Below are 15,387 nucleotides of genomic sequence, written 5' to 3'. Positions count from 1 at the left end.
GCTACATCCCCTTCTTGTTTGTCATGGCAGATCTCTCACTAAGGACATAAATTCACCTGGAATTGGTTGTTTTGGCCAAAATAAATTGTTATTCATATTCAGCTGTCACAGAAAGACAGACCAAGAACTATTATTTGAACCATTTGGGGCCTTTATCCTTCAGGAGTTCAATCCACAGTGATTATACAATGTGCAACAAGGTTCACAGTTTACAGGTGACTTTAAGTATTTAAATGGTTGGGACAGCTCAAGTGAATATAACAATAATAATTTGTTTCCCCATGTCAGATTTCAACTACAAACACAACAACAAATTAGGTTGGAGAAAGAGAAGGTGGACTGGTGACACAGCCAGGAGTCAACTCATTTCAAAATCACTAAGCAGATGCATCTCCCTTACAATACATATTTGTTCTCTCATTTGGGTGGAGCTACTATTGATGCTATTCTTACTTGTTATTTCAGAATTTGCTGGACTGAGAAGAAGAGAAAGAGAGGAGAAAAGTGCAGAATGAGAACTACGTACATAACTTACAGGAAGGTACCATTGTGTTTTGCGGCCTTCAGTGTGATACTCATTCACACCCTTGTCACCTTTGTGTGTCTGTAACTCCATCTGTGTAGGCAAGTGGTGATCAGAGTGACCAGCCTTCCTATGAGCTGTGTGCTGAAATCCCAGCATGGCTGACAGTCATGGGTTGCATGCCACCTCCCCAGGGAGCACATGGAGGCTCTGGTCAGCTCTCTGCAGGGGCCTCTCTGTTCCCATACAGCATGGGTCACACCAGGGTCTGTGCAACCCAGCTTATGCTGGCCTTGGTGGTCCATACTAGTTCATTTCTGCAGACAAAAGTTGAAGTTACCCAACAGCTCTTGCCTCACCTCCATCCTGTTAGTAGTCACAGGGGCTGTTTCCATGCAGTGCTCCATGTCCAGGCACACAGACTTGTTGGAGTTCACTGAAACCAGGCTGCAGGTGCACTGATGTGCTCTGGGATCTTCTCCTTCTATGAACTCTGGGGGTAGTCTATGTTTGCACTAGAGTCTGGAAGAAGTGTTCCTGGTCCTGCAGTCATGGACTCATGTTGTAGTCCTGAGGTAGGAGCTGCACTTGAACTGTTTATTAGTCCCATGTGGTTGTCGTCACTGTCATACACAAAGTCTCTGTGACTTGCACCCTTTAGTATGGTACAGCCCACTCCATGAAATGCTGTAGTCCATGTTAGAAAGGCTGTGACATCCATAGGTCAGAGAAGCTGTACTGCATGCTTTGTAACTTGGGATCTGCCTCAGAGCAGTCTTTGCTCATACTCTTTCTTAGCTATAAATAATGCATGTTGTTTTGGTGCATAGCAATGTCTGAATAAACATTTGCCTACATTTAGACTATAAAACAGGCATTAATAGGCCGGTGTTTAATATTTAGATGGAAATCATGATTTCTCAATATTTCCATTAACAATCTTTGCAACTTGAAAAAAAGTTCTCTCTGCAATTCTGTATTCAGAGGGAAAAAAAAGTATCTGTTGATTAAAGATACATACTCTATCTCCTTCATATGTTTTCCATAACCCATGATAAAGAAAGTATCTTATTTTTTAAAACTCCCATTTAACAAATTTCCTACCTTCTCTACTCCAACCTTTCTACATTTTATAAATTATATTGGTGTTAGATTCACACAGTGCTTAAGGTGTTTCTTCCTTATATGAGAAACTACATATAAGCTGCAAGGTGTTAAAACCAATAATTGTTAGTGATGTTTTCCTTTCTAAATAAATATGAAGGACATGATGTTCAATGGCTAGACCTAAATGAGATTTTAGGATTGGATGGTTTTAGGGAGGAAAAAATAGTCACCAAATTTTGTTATGAGTTGAATGGTATACTATTAAGACTGAGGAATTTGCCCAGGTCTGTTAAAAATCATACATTCCACTCAGGCCTGTGTAAGTGGGGAGATCCTTTCATTTTAGATGCAGGCGATTTAAATGTGGTGCTCTGGTTTAGATTCCAGAGCAAATAGGTTACCTATGATATTATGATTCCCAGGAATAGATTGCCAAGCACTGCCTTTCTCAGGCAATACGGTTAAAGGGTTCACCCTGTCCCCAGTGGTCCTCTGCTTGACTGCTTTTCCCAAGCTCCAGATCAATCTTTAACTCCTCACTTTCAAATTAGGATGAAATACCATGGAGAAGAAAGGAAGTATAAATACTTCCAAAATCCAAGCAAATAGGATTTCTCACTCTTCCCTCTCCTAAAGACACAATTATGAAGCTCTTGAAGTCTTCTCTGTGCTGGACTAATTATCTCTAAATGTTTTGAACGAGTCTAACTTTCCAGCAGAATATTTTTTTTTTCCAAGTAATCTTCTAATGTTGTTGCAGAGTCTTCAACTCAGTACCAGAAACATTTTGCTATGGGCCTGAGAAGTCTGTCACAGTAGACAATTTGGAAAAAAATCAGTACATATCAGAATATTTTGCCTTTTATAGGTACCCCTGCCCTGCTCTTTGTATGGTGTCTTGCACAAATAAGCTCTCTGAATCTGAATTCTTCTGTACCTCCCAGAATCCAACTTTGCAGAGCTCTGTTATTCTGCTTTCAGAGGCTGTTCTGACAGCAGAGATGGATGATAACTTTATATCCAGAAGTTAAAAGGTGAAAAAGGGGTTGGCTTTTGGGGGGACTTGGACTTTTTTATGTCTTCAGCATATTTGAAGTTGCTGTTAAAATATCTACAAATGTATTCATGAAACATATCAAAGTTGAAGGAATGCATTTTAAGCTAATGCCCTCTCCTAGGTTAATGATTAATACTGTGAGAACTCAGCTTGGTATTTATTGTATCATGACACAAGTAAATTGAACTCCAAGCAAGTCATTATCTATTTTTTTTTTTTTTTAAGTATGCAACACCAAATGATTAACTTCTTTGGTAGAAAGATAGTAAAAACACAGGGCAGGCACTACCCATTGAGAGTCTTTGTTCCGACTCCTTTGTCCACGCTCTGTGTGGTATATAAAGGTCATAGTTCTTATAGAAGAAGGCTTTCTGTTTCCAATGCAAAATCTAAATCATTAAATACATTTTACAAAATAATAAATTTCATAATTGTATTAAATTAATTATTAATTAATACATTTTCATCATTGTATTAAAAAATCTTCGCATTCTACATCTATTCCTCATTCATTGTCATAGTAAACCGCACCTTCTGTTATCTACATGTATACAATGCTGTTTATTTCCTATGGGAGTGAATTTTGAAATTGTTTTAAACAGAGAAGGACTAGAAGTTCTCCATATCTGAAGTGCTCATAAATTTCAAGATCAGTTTTGCCTCACACTGAGGCTTATCAGATAGTTTTGTGTTCATTTATTTGAGTTTTATGCATGTTCATTTTTTAATTTTGTTCTGCTCCTTCTCTTTGTCTTGTATTGAACAAACATTTTTTTAGAAATTGAAAGGGTTGTTTATTATATGAGAATAATTTAAATCATTCCATCATAAATAGTAACTATTGAATACTTCTCCCTTGGAAAACAGATGGAGTTATAAAACAGGTATAGGTAAAGTAGAGCTCAGTAGAGAGACACATTAAGTAAAACTTGTTTTAAAATTTGGGAAAATTGATTTTGGTGTTTCTGACTTAAACTACTGACAAAGGCCTTAGAAAAACAGCCTAACTGTTCATTTGAGTTTTGGGACTATGCTAACACAAGCAAAGAAAAATATTTGCTGATTCTTGATATTTAAAAAAGATGAAAAGGCAAGTAGAGAATATGCTGTAAAAGCATGTATTAGTCGGGAGAAAAGATGACTTGGAAATTTGGGCGTTGTTGAGTGGTTTTGAAATTCTACTTTGTATTAACAAACATGGCTAATTCAAAATCAGTTTTCGATGGACCAATCAAAGGCACTTTACTCATCTATTTTTTCTGCCAGGTTTCAGTTTGATCACAAACATGTCAGCACTATAGCTATTATGAAATCAAATTTTTCAACCTTCTTAATTCTGTGGGAAGGGTGTTTTACTTCACTAGAAAAACAGTTATTTTTCTTGAAATTTAAGTATTACCTTTTAAGAAAGACACTGCCTGGAAAATTCTGCCTGAAATGTGAATGCTTCAGAAAGTTACAAATACCTAAAATTTTTAGAATTTAGATTAGAAGAAAAATACTTGGACAATATTAGCTATCCCATTGTTAAACCTGCAGCTAGAGTTCCCTGCCTGCAAAGACTTTAAGGTACCAATTCCATTTTGCAATTCCCAATTTTTTCATGGTAAGCTAGCCACTGTTTAGAGCCTCAAAGATGTTTCACCTAATTTTCCTTATATCACCAGATAGTACATGGCCAAGTTATTTAGATACAAATAAGCCTTGAGAATATCATCAAATCCATTCTAATTTCATTCATGCCTTGAAGATAATAATTTAAAGAGCTAGTCACTGCTTGCAATTAAGCATGGAGAAAATAGATCCATCCCATAATTTATGTCTGCAAAGGTTGGGCTGGATTTGTAATTAATGTTTGCTCCTTTTAATGAAATACTCCAAAGGTCTGCACTTCTGTCATTCATGGAGGTAATTTTTCAATTGATTAGTAAAATAATACTTGAAAAGTAAATGCACCTGCTTTAGCACAGAAATGTCTTAGTCAAGTAGAGACAATGATTGGAGTGCTAAAAAAATATCATTTCAATACAGTAGAGACTGGAGTTTTACTCCTGCAGAATTCAGAACTCCCACTAAAGAGGAAAAAGGAAAAGGTAATTAAACCTCCAACAACTTCTTCAGCATGCTTTCATCCACTTTAATTCCTGGGTGGTTTTCAGCATAGCTAAATACTTTTAGGAACACATGCCTGAACTGTGCATTTGTACAAGTGAAATATGTCTGGAAAGCACATGTTACAGCAAGACATAATTTTTATGTTTGTGTACCTTAATATTTTTGGAGAGCATGAACAAATCATTTAATATTGGGAATTTGTTTCCATTTTGGATAAATACTCAAAATCTGACAGCTCATTTGGATTATAAACTTGTCTCCTTTTCAGAATCAAACCTTTTCAAGCCTGCAGAATTGCAAAACCTGAGAGTTAGAATCTTGCAACTGGTGGTTCAAAATGGCTTGTAATGTCCTTTGTACAAAACAACCACTACCATACTGAATGTAACAAAATAACAAGCCACCTCTGCCTGCTTTCAGGGAATTGATAAGGATTTTGTTTGAATTAATCACTCCAGAAAGGATGTTTGATGGCTTCTCCTGTTTTGTTAATTTAGTCATTTTGACACAAAGGATTACTATTCCTGTACTACAGAGACCTCACATTCTGTAGTAGTGAACTCTCTGGGAATTGATCGTACATCAGACTAGACAGAATGCAGCACAGAGGCTACAATCTATGCTAAATTTCTTGAGGGCCGCAAACGTGGTAGTCCAAGAGGTTCTGAACCTCCTGTCATCTGGGACAAGGATTTTGCTTTCAGAGAAAGAAGCAAGAGAAGTGAAAAAATGTGGTGAAAGCAGCCCTTATCCAGTGCTCAGCCCAGTGGAGCAGAGTAATCCAAACAGTAGAGCAAGGGGATGTGTGTCCTGTGATAAAAGAGGACAAAAGATTCGATGTCTCATACTTCCTCTGGCCCATATAATCACTAGATAAAAAGAGAGCTTCGCATCACATTTGGCACAGTACTTGCCAACAAATTCTCCAGTCACAGTTTTAAAACTTGAGCTCTGCTCAGATATGGAAAAGCCATAGGCCTCTGTTTATGAATATATCTCATACTATGGCTTCCACATGGCTGTCCTTTTGCTGCTGAAAAGAACTTGATGTAAAGGCTTGTTTCTTTCCTCAGTGTTTCCTCACTGATGTGCTTTAGGCAGCAATGTTTGGACCTTTGCTGACACTGGCTGGGTCAGCAGGCAGCTGCTGTGAATCACTTCTGAGGTGCTCAGCTCTCCCTTGTGCACTGAGAGGGATCCCAGGCTGTGGGCCACATATGACTTACACGCTGGGTGGGCAACGCCATTTAACACCTCACTGTAGGACTGCTTCCCAATCACAGCCCTCTGAGAATGCCCGCTTAGCATTTTCCTGTCCAGAGAGGAAAACATGGGAGTAGTAGTCCCTGCATAGCTGTAGCAGAGGAGCCTTCAGGACTTAGATATTCTCCCAGATCTTGGAAGACGAAAGAGGAATGGTTGGGAGTGGGGTGTGGATTAGAAGTGCTGTTGTGCTAAGCCTAGGGGTGGGCCACAGGAGCGATGGCAGGACACACAGTCAGCATGTGGATGTTGTGTGATACTGTATATGATTGATACTGTGTATGGTTAGCATCACCATGTTATCTTGCCCATCAGAACATTTCACTTTAAGGATAAAAGGTTAAAGTTTTAACACTACAGTTTTAAGCGTTTGAATCGTCTGAAGGATCCAGCTTTTATGCTCAAAGCATGAGCAAAGCAGCACCTAAAGACTTTTAAAAATCCGAACCTTGAACTCAGTATAACTGCCATTAAAGTCGATGGATGCTGAGTCAGACTTTAATTCTTTTTGTACACTAGAGACTCAAAAGGTGAAAATCCTGGCATCACTGATGTTTTGCCATTGACCTCATAGGGTCAGGATTTCATGTTAAAAGCCATAAAATGACACTGACATTTCATCACTGCTATCTTGGATCAGATTCATAACAGTGACCCAGAACAGAAAAATCTGCATAATCCATTACTACTGTGCATCTACCCAGCACTGTCTCACCACCTTCTACCTTGTTTAAAAAGAGGGAGTAATCTGTAATTTTGAGCTGCCTTTATTTTAGCCAGAATGAAGAAGAATGGAAATATCCTGGGGTTCATTTTTCAATCATCTTATTTAAACCCTCTAAGTAAATTCTTGGTTATTTTAAATGAATATATTTGGAAATTCTCTTTTGGAAATGAAGGGGCTTTTGCTGGGGTTTTTTTTCAATACCTATTCTAAAAAGGCTTTGTAGTAAAACTGGAAGGCAAAATTCAGATTTATAGCTGCTTGTGAATGAAATGATTATGATAATAATGAGACTATGAAGAGTTTATGTATAATTCCTTAATGATCCTTAATGAAATATTTAATTAAAGACCAGCTACAAAGATATTCGTGGTTAATAAAAGGAAATCAGGGGATGAATCGATTTCTATAATGTAAGAGTACATGCAATATGTGATAGATGCTACATATTGTCAGCACTTAGAAACAATGAACTGTTAAAATACAAAACTATTCTGCTGCCCCATATTAAATTGTTTTCAAGATTCCAAATGCAAAATATTGGCTGTGCATTCTAGATGATAAAAATAATAGATTCCCAATTCATGGATATAAGTGTATTGAAAAATACGATTTAAAACTTTATACAGGAAATAATATTATATATAACATGGCAGGTGATACTGTAGCAGATTTTTGATGCTGTAGAAGAATCTGAACCAAAATCTGTTGCCAGTTAGAATGAAGAAATCTGGAATATCTTTACTGAATTCAGTGGAGTTCCTTGAATTTGCTGAAATAGATAAGCTTTCCCATTGCTGTTCTCTGCATATTTCTCTAAAACCACTGAGATGAATCAAATTAAAATCATGTTCACAGAAATAGAGAATCACTGAAAAAGAAAAGCATTCTCATCTTATTAAAGAAGAAATTAAGCTTAGCAAAAATTAAGTAAATTCTAATTGCATGAGTCTTTGCCTCAGATTTGTTGGATCACTGGTGTGGCGATTTCTCTGCAATTTCTAGATAAGCAAATACATAGAAAATTTGTCATCTCTGTCCTTTCTGCTAGCCCCTGTTAAACTTTGTCCTACATTGCAACTTTTACATGTTTTTAACTTTGCAAACAGAATTATCTTATCCATCACATAATAATGAGTTATATCATGGACTCTGACAGCTTTTTTGGTCATAAGCTGCATATTTTCCTTTTGTACTGCACACAACTGACAGTGAATGATATTTAAAACATATACGCAAATTCGTTAGCTGGGATCTCATGATAACTAATTGATAAGAAAAGAAATTCATGCTTTTGGTAAAGCCCATCTAGGACAAATTGTACAGGAAATTTCTCCCAGCTACTGATTGTTATACACTGGGCCAACTGGAGTCAGTGTTATACTCCGGAAGCAGGTGTGAAACCCTGGAAAAGAACTGTGAAAACATGAACCTGTAAGAGAAACTATCCAACAGTGAAGGCAATCATGGCAGAGTTAAAGCAGTGCTATTAAATAATGAGCGGTAATAGGTGACTGTCTGCTCCAAGTCACCCTATAAAGCATCTGCTACCTGCTGCAGGCTACAGGATTAATTTTGAAACATATAATTTAGCAAAGGAGCAAGACTTCAGTCTGTTCAGTCTTCAGCAGCAAATAAATAGGTGGCAAATACTTTGGCATAGGTTGTTGCATTACTTTGTGGACAGTCACTCTGTCCAGTGCTTTGAATTAGAATTCTCTTTCTTCCTTATGGTAAAGCTTGGCCCTTTGTAATCCTCAACCCAACTTATTTTATTAATTGAAACTTTTGGCGGTTTTGATTAACTTTTTTTGTCTATTTCTTGTTTCTAGGCTCCTTTTGAAATACACATATTTTTGAACACCACACTTTTCATAGGTAAGCAGTTCTGCCTGTGAACTGTGTGGTCAGGTGAATAACTTCTTGTCCTTGTCATTCAATGTCTTTTCAATTTGTCAGTTTTGCTCATTATATTTGGAATAGAGTCAGGTTTTCAAAAGTGTATGTAGAGGGGGAAGGGAATACAGTATCACACTACTCTGTTTGGTATATGTTAAAAAGGCAATTGTTTGCCCACAAGGCCTTTGACTTCTGCAACTGCTAATTGTACTTATCCATGTATGCAGTTACCCAATTTACACTGCAGCTACCCTAGGTAAGACACTCAGCACCTTGTGTGATTTTAACACATATTTGCAAAGCTACAAAGCTTTGAAGAGCAGCTCCACACTGCATCTTCTGCGTGGCTAATATTGGAAAGCAAATCACCTGCTACCACACTATCAGTAACATTCAACTGAGAACAATGCATAGATTAAGGTAATGTAGAGACTTTGGAAGTGTAAGCAGAAGGTGTCACATGAGACAGAACTGTTATTTGGGAAAAGTCTGTGTTCCAAATAGAATGAACCAAATACTTTGCAGAGCTACAACAGACTGGTATCACTGTGAAGCTAAACAAGATGTATGGGACAAATTGCATCAAATTCTCAGTTCTGATTGTAGGCATTGTAACAGCTTTTCTGTTTGCAAATGTTCAATTATTATAATCCCTATTAACTTGTTTTTATAACTTTCATCCTGGTGATAGGCTTGCTACCCTACTGGAATCAATGGGTTTGTATGTATTTAAGTACAGGCATAGCTTGAACTGGAGTTGATCTGCTTATTAAAGCAGTAGATGTTTACACTTAGAAATTAAAAAAAGCCTGCTTGTGAGTTTTATGCAAACTTTGTTTTTCCTTCATTAAGACTTTTGTTTGTTGAATAACTGCAGAACTTGAGACATCAGGAGTACTTATATTGCTTAACTTTGTTTCTCTGACCTCCTTCTGAAGGAGTCTATGGAGACTAATTTAGAAACCTCCCCTACATTCCTAGAGGAAAGTGGTGTGAACATTCCTGTTTGTGTCAAACTGCACTCTGAGTGCATATATTGACTTTACTGGAGTAGCTTGGGTTTTCCACCACTCAATGAGACCTTGGTGTCCTATGAGTTTTATGCAGTTGAACATCCAAGTCAGGAGTGGTGTAATATTTCCAAAGAATGTGTATTTAAACACTGGTTAATAATAAGATTTTAACCATTTTTTCCCTGTTAACATTAATGAAAGCATATATTTATATGCTGAGCCCTTTCAAATTAATTTCCTGGACTTCTCTAGGGATGTAAGGATAGTGTACAATGCGTAGTTTTTCCTTGTATTATGTATGAACACACTGGTATAATCTAGTAGCTATTCCCTTTGTGCACAAATTTTTAAGCTCTTGAATTCAGTTTAGTTGCACTAAACTTTGCGATAAGAATCAAGCCCTCTCTCTTTATTGGGAGCTTTTCTTACAATGTGAAAATATTTCCTTCCAGAATACTGTGTAAATTTTTCTAAAAGAGGTGCTTTGCAAATAAGCTATTATGGTACTAAAGAAAACATTGATTAGTTTTAAATGGCAGTAACAATTCAAGTGCATGTAAAGACAAGTGCATTTGCTTTTGAGGTTAAGCCTCTAAATTTAATAATTTAAGGAAAAAGTACAATAAGGTGCAATAGAAGAAGTTTCTGTGAAATGCATTATGCAAGTACGACTGCCATAACTACAGCTGCCTTACAAGATCATATTATGTTGTCCATTCGGACTGTTTTTTGAAACAAAATATTTCTTTATTACTTTGATATTTGGAAATATATGCTATTCAGAAAAGGTTGTATGCTGTGTGTGTTGATTCAGGAAATCTGAAAACTCAAGACACCATTCAAGTGAATATGGTATCCAGCTGAAGTGATCTATTTATTTTTAGTCTTGTCAACACTGTTTTTATAGGTGAAAACTCTATTTTTAGAGGATTTCTTTCCCAGTTCCCTCAATTAAATCATGTTACATTTTGCTGAATGTACACGAAGTCAGAATTATTAGAAAACAGATTTTGGCTATGTATTGTGCAGCTTAACTTTAAAGAAATTCTTGACACCTTTCTTACCTGGTGAATTGCTTAAGTCATTAACTGTCCAGATCAAAGCCTGACTGTACTATTCACACAACCTGTGTGCTGGAAGGAAGCTGTATGATGTAAAAAGACCTCAAACTGCACAACCTGAAGCAACAGCCGCTTTATACACATTTGACAGAGCAAGGGTTTGATTTCTCTGAAATTGCAGAAGACTTTGGACAGTGACAGGAATCCTCACTTAATGTGAATACCCTAAGACATTCTTCTTGACTGTAATGCTATTCCAGATCTGGGAGTGCTTTTGGGGAAAACATGGTGTATGGGGAAGGGCAGAAAGAGTGGGGTTAGAATGAAATTGTTATGACTGTGTTTACATAGTCAAATTTGTTGCAAAAGGGAATACTGTAACCTGTTCTCCATGACATAAACTAGGCCAAGAAGTAGGACTTAAATTATACTAGCAAAGATTCAGATTAGAATTTTAAAAGAAACCAAAGCAAGCCAACTTTTAAAATAGTAAGATAATAAAGCACTGAAATATATTGCCTGGGAAATTTTAAAATTTGAAATTCTGCAGGAACAAGTTAAACAACAGCTGTTTGGAATTATACAGATACACTTGTCCCAACTCCCAGTTTCTTTTTCTGTTATCCAAACAAAACGTCTGTGTTGCCAATCAGAGTTTGGATTCTAGGGTTTGGCCCATGTAGTTTGGGCTTTATGCAGCATCATAAGTAGCCAGCAGTTACATGATTTATATAATGTGTAACTCTGTGAAAATATAAAGGCCACACTGGCAGATAGTAAACCATATGTTATATTTCAAATCATATACTCATGGATACATTTCTGGCTTTTTGTTCAGTTTCCTTTTTGTGTATGCAAATACATTATTTTTGCATGACTTGTATATACTTCATTCTTTGGTTACATGTTTAAAACACTGTTAAACAAAAGATAGAAATAATATTTGTGTGAAATATTACCTTTTTTTTTTTCATTTACATCCTCACTTAATCCTTGTAGCTCATGGAATTTCTTACAAGCATTAAAGTAAAAACAAGTATTCAGAAAAGCTGTGAAATCTGAAAAGGTAGCAAGCTTCCAAACTGACTTAGGAAGGTCAGGCCATATCAAATAAGCAGGGGAAAAACAGAAATGGCATATAGAAAGCAAGGAGAATGGTGTGGCATGCTGGGGTGGCATTATTTGCCAAATAAAGTGGATGTTTTGGGGGGGGGATATTAATAAGGAGATAAGCAGGAAAAGGCAATAGAATATGAAGAACTGTAAAGGATAGGGAGGATGAATTTAAAGCAGTGAATTATAACCCAAATCAGGATTCTAGGGACTGAAATTCAATTTTGCATCTTGAAAATAGAAGAAGCAACAAAGTTTGCACTTCGCCTGGATGACAGACAAAGTAGGTATATTAACCAAGAAATTGTACTGGATTAGACCCAAAACTGTAACGAGGAGAGGTGGTGGGAAGATGTTTGGCTAATGAAACAGTTTGTCAGTTAGTGGAAACCACAGTCTGATTCAAAGTTCAGGGAGTTTGATGTAGTTCCAATAAGAAGCACATTTTAATTCTGATTGAGCTAAGGTTCCCTCATCATATGAAAAAAGTGTCATGGTTAAAGTATAAAAGTGAAGTATAAGTGTTAAGAATAACTTTCCACAAAGAAAGATTTCCCAAGAATCCCTTGCTGTTCCTTATTAAAAATGTGGCGCGTAGTTTAGAAAAGAGAGTGATACAGTTTGATACAACAATTTAGTTAGTGTGGGTCTTGGTTGTTCATAGCTATAACTCCTCTGTGTGTTACAGCTCTTCATATTTCATATCAAATTATCTAAGGCCACGCAATCTATTTTCTATAGATGCTAGTATGGGCATACAGACATGTACACGCTCATTTGCAGTGATTTCTGATCTAGCACAGTTTTGGAAAGACCTCCAGCTCAATAGTATTAAAGATGATAAATGAATATATAAATCTAAGGGGAAAGTACCAAAGTTAATAGTGAACTTTTTTGCATAAAATAACCATGGTTTCCAACATTGTACAAAGAGGTCCCTTCTCAGTTTAATGCATGCTGATAAAGATCAGTTCTATACAACACTTCCATCTCATCTCACCACCCCATATCTGCAGTTTTTCCTTATTATGTCTATCCCCCTTAAAATCCAATTTTCTAGTTATACTAGTGTTTATTAAAAGCTTCACTGTAAGCTCTTTGTTTACCCAAAGATCTATTTTTATCATAACTGTTTATAATGGTTAAACCTCAACAACTTAAACACTTTACACAAAATAATGTATTTTCAATAAATTGAAATATTAACCAATCATATGTAATGGTTCAGTTCTAGCAAATGGATTGCTAGAAATCCTTAGGGTTTCATATAAATTGAAAACTGTATTGACTGACCAGGCTGCACTCGAATTACATTGCATTTGGATCAAAAAGCATAGAAAAAGTTCTCATTATAGTTCCCTGACATTAATTTGAGCATTTTTATATGTGTGTCCTATTAAGTACTTTAAGTGCTTTTTGATAATTGTGCTTTGTAGTTTTTACAGCACTTCAGCCTATTCCCAGTTCAATTTCCTCTTTTATCCGATGTTTGAAATATTGATTTCTGACAGATAAAAGCAAACCTTATAATCTCAGCAGCATGCAATAAGTGAGTAAGACGGGGCTACAGAATGCATCAGGGAATGGTCATATTTGAAACCGTCTTTGTTTTATTACATTTCGTCAACAGAATTTACTTACCGCTTGCTGATATTTATGTAAAAGCAGGACTCCTGATAGTCCAGTGATATTACCAGTTCCTGGTATACTTTTGCATTTAGTAAGATAAAAGAAGAAACTCCCTTGGTGGTTGATGATTGCAGCTGCTTAAACTGCTGTCAGCTGGCTTGAAGTAACTGTGATTTATCTTCTTCAGATTGTGCAGCGTCGTGTCCGTGAACTTCCAGAGTTTGCATTAAAAAGTGACAGAACATCAGAGTGCCAGAAGCTTCTCATATTGTGGCTCTGAAGGTAAAAGCAAGAGACACTGTGCTTGTTTTGTGTTTGGGAACATTGTCCAAGCCCTCTGCAAAGCTCTTGTGATATGAAAGAGATCTTAAAGAACGGGTTGGAATTTTGAACATGGACTAAATACAGTGAAAAGATGCTAAGGAATATAGACTTGATGCTTTGTCTTACATATTTTCATGATGTCTTTTCTGCAATTTCTAGAAACTAGAAAGCAGACTGAAGAATTCCATCCAAACCAATTTCTAGTTGAGTAGTTAATGGTATGTTAGGAATTCAGTTTGCCTGTATCTCCTTTTCATTATCCAGTGTAAGCCCTTTTGTGTCTCACAAGTAACGTTGCATTAAACATCTCTACTCAGCTCCATTAGCACCCGCAGTAAAAGAGCAGAATATATAATCTACAGGGAATTACCCGCTTCATTTCTGGCAGTATTTCCTCTGAAGTTGTGAAAATCAAGATCAGAATACTGTTTCAGAAGGTGAGAAAAGTTCCTCAGGTTACACAGTAGCTTTGGCAATCAATAGTAAACCTATCAATGTGAGAACACAACAGAGTCTCCATCCTGAAGACTAGTTCAGGACAAAACTGAATATCTTTCTCTTGAGGCATACATTTTTAAGAGGGATCAATTTACCTGAGAACACAGGCAGGTGAAATAAAGGAAGGGGGGAAATGTTTTTTAATAATTTAGACATTTCTAAGATGAACACTGAGATTTTATTTAATCCGAAAGTAGCCATTGCTAATTCAGTCACATTTTTTCTCAATCCTGGAAATACTTAAAACAACCATCTTGCATTTAGGCCTTCACACACTTGGGTATAGAATAGTTTTTATACAAAGGGCATTTTAAAATGTTATATTAGTGAATTTTGGTTGTTATAGACTGGAACTCCACCAGCCACTTAGCAGTTAAAGGTTTAATCTCCCAGCAATTAAAGTTTTCATTACTAAGCAATTAGCACTTAAAGTTTTAAGTGATAAGCACTTAACTGCATTCTGGAAATGCTGGGTTAGTGATAGCAAGGCCGGCCAGGGTTCTGAGGAACAGTGAGCCTGGAAAAGTGATTTGGTTAAGGTTGTCAGGGAGAAAAGAGCTTCTGAACTCTACAAGCCTTGATCATAGCTTATAGAATAAAGACTGATGGAGCAGAGCTTGCTCAGTAGTAGAATGCACTAGGGATGGAGCCTGTAGGGAACAAGAGAAGACAGTGGAGTCATAAGGAAGGCTTGGTAGCTTAGGAGTTGAGGTTAATACAAAGTCAGAGCTAGAGCTCTAAACTCAAGGATCATGGTGCATGGCCCAGTCAGTCCTAGCTCCATCCAGACTTGGCTGCTGACATTGAGGCATGCCATGATATTTACATGCCATATAATGTAAACATAGGCAGAAAGTGCTGTTGCTCGCAGAAAATTAGGACTGGCTGGAGCTAAGCTTTGCAGCAAGGTTTCTTCAGTGATGATTTGAGAGTTGGGAAGCCTCTCAGCAAGATGCTCAGCAAGACTACAGAACTGAAATAATTAAAGATTTGCCAAAAAGAAAAAAGACAGGGAGACTGTTGGTTGAATTACATTTAACAGCAAATATGTCATTGAATAT

General features: G+C 36.7%; 1 long non-coding RNA gene across 2 annotated transcripts in view; it reads left to right on the top strand.

Annotated features, from left to right (window-relative positions):
- The first annotated feature begins 342 nt into the window (after positions 1-342).
- Positions 343-15,387, top strand: part of LOC115345700 — a 91,104-nt gene continuing 76,059 nt past the window's right edge. Inside the window, exons 1-2 of one of the 2 annotated variants that reach the window (XR_003924923.2) lie at positions 343-541; positions 13,692-13,786. This is a non-coding gene — a long non-coding RNA (uncharacterized LOC115345700). Of the gene's footprint in view, positions 542-8,633; positions 8,668-13,691; positions 13,787-15,387 lie in introns of those variants that run through there. The other variant, XR_005933277.1, reaches the window with a different exon arrangement.

Source organism: Aquila chrysaetos, chromosome 9 (genome assembly GCF_900496995.4).
Source record: "Aquila chrysaetos chrysaetos chromosome 9, bAquChr1.4, whole genome shotgun sequence".
NCBI classification, from domain to species: Eukaryota; Metazoa; Chordata; class Aves; order Accipitriformes; family Accipitridae; genus Aquila; species Aquila chrysaetos.
Note: the sequence above shows the minus strand (reverse complement) of the source record. Positions and strands in the feature narration are given on the sequence as shown.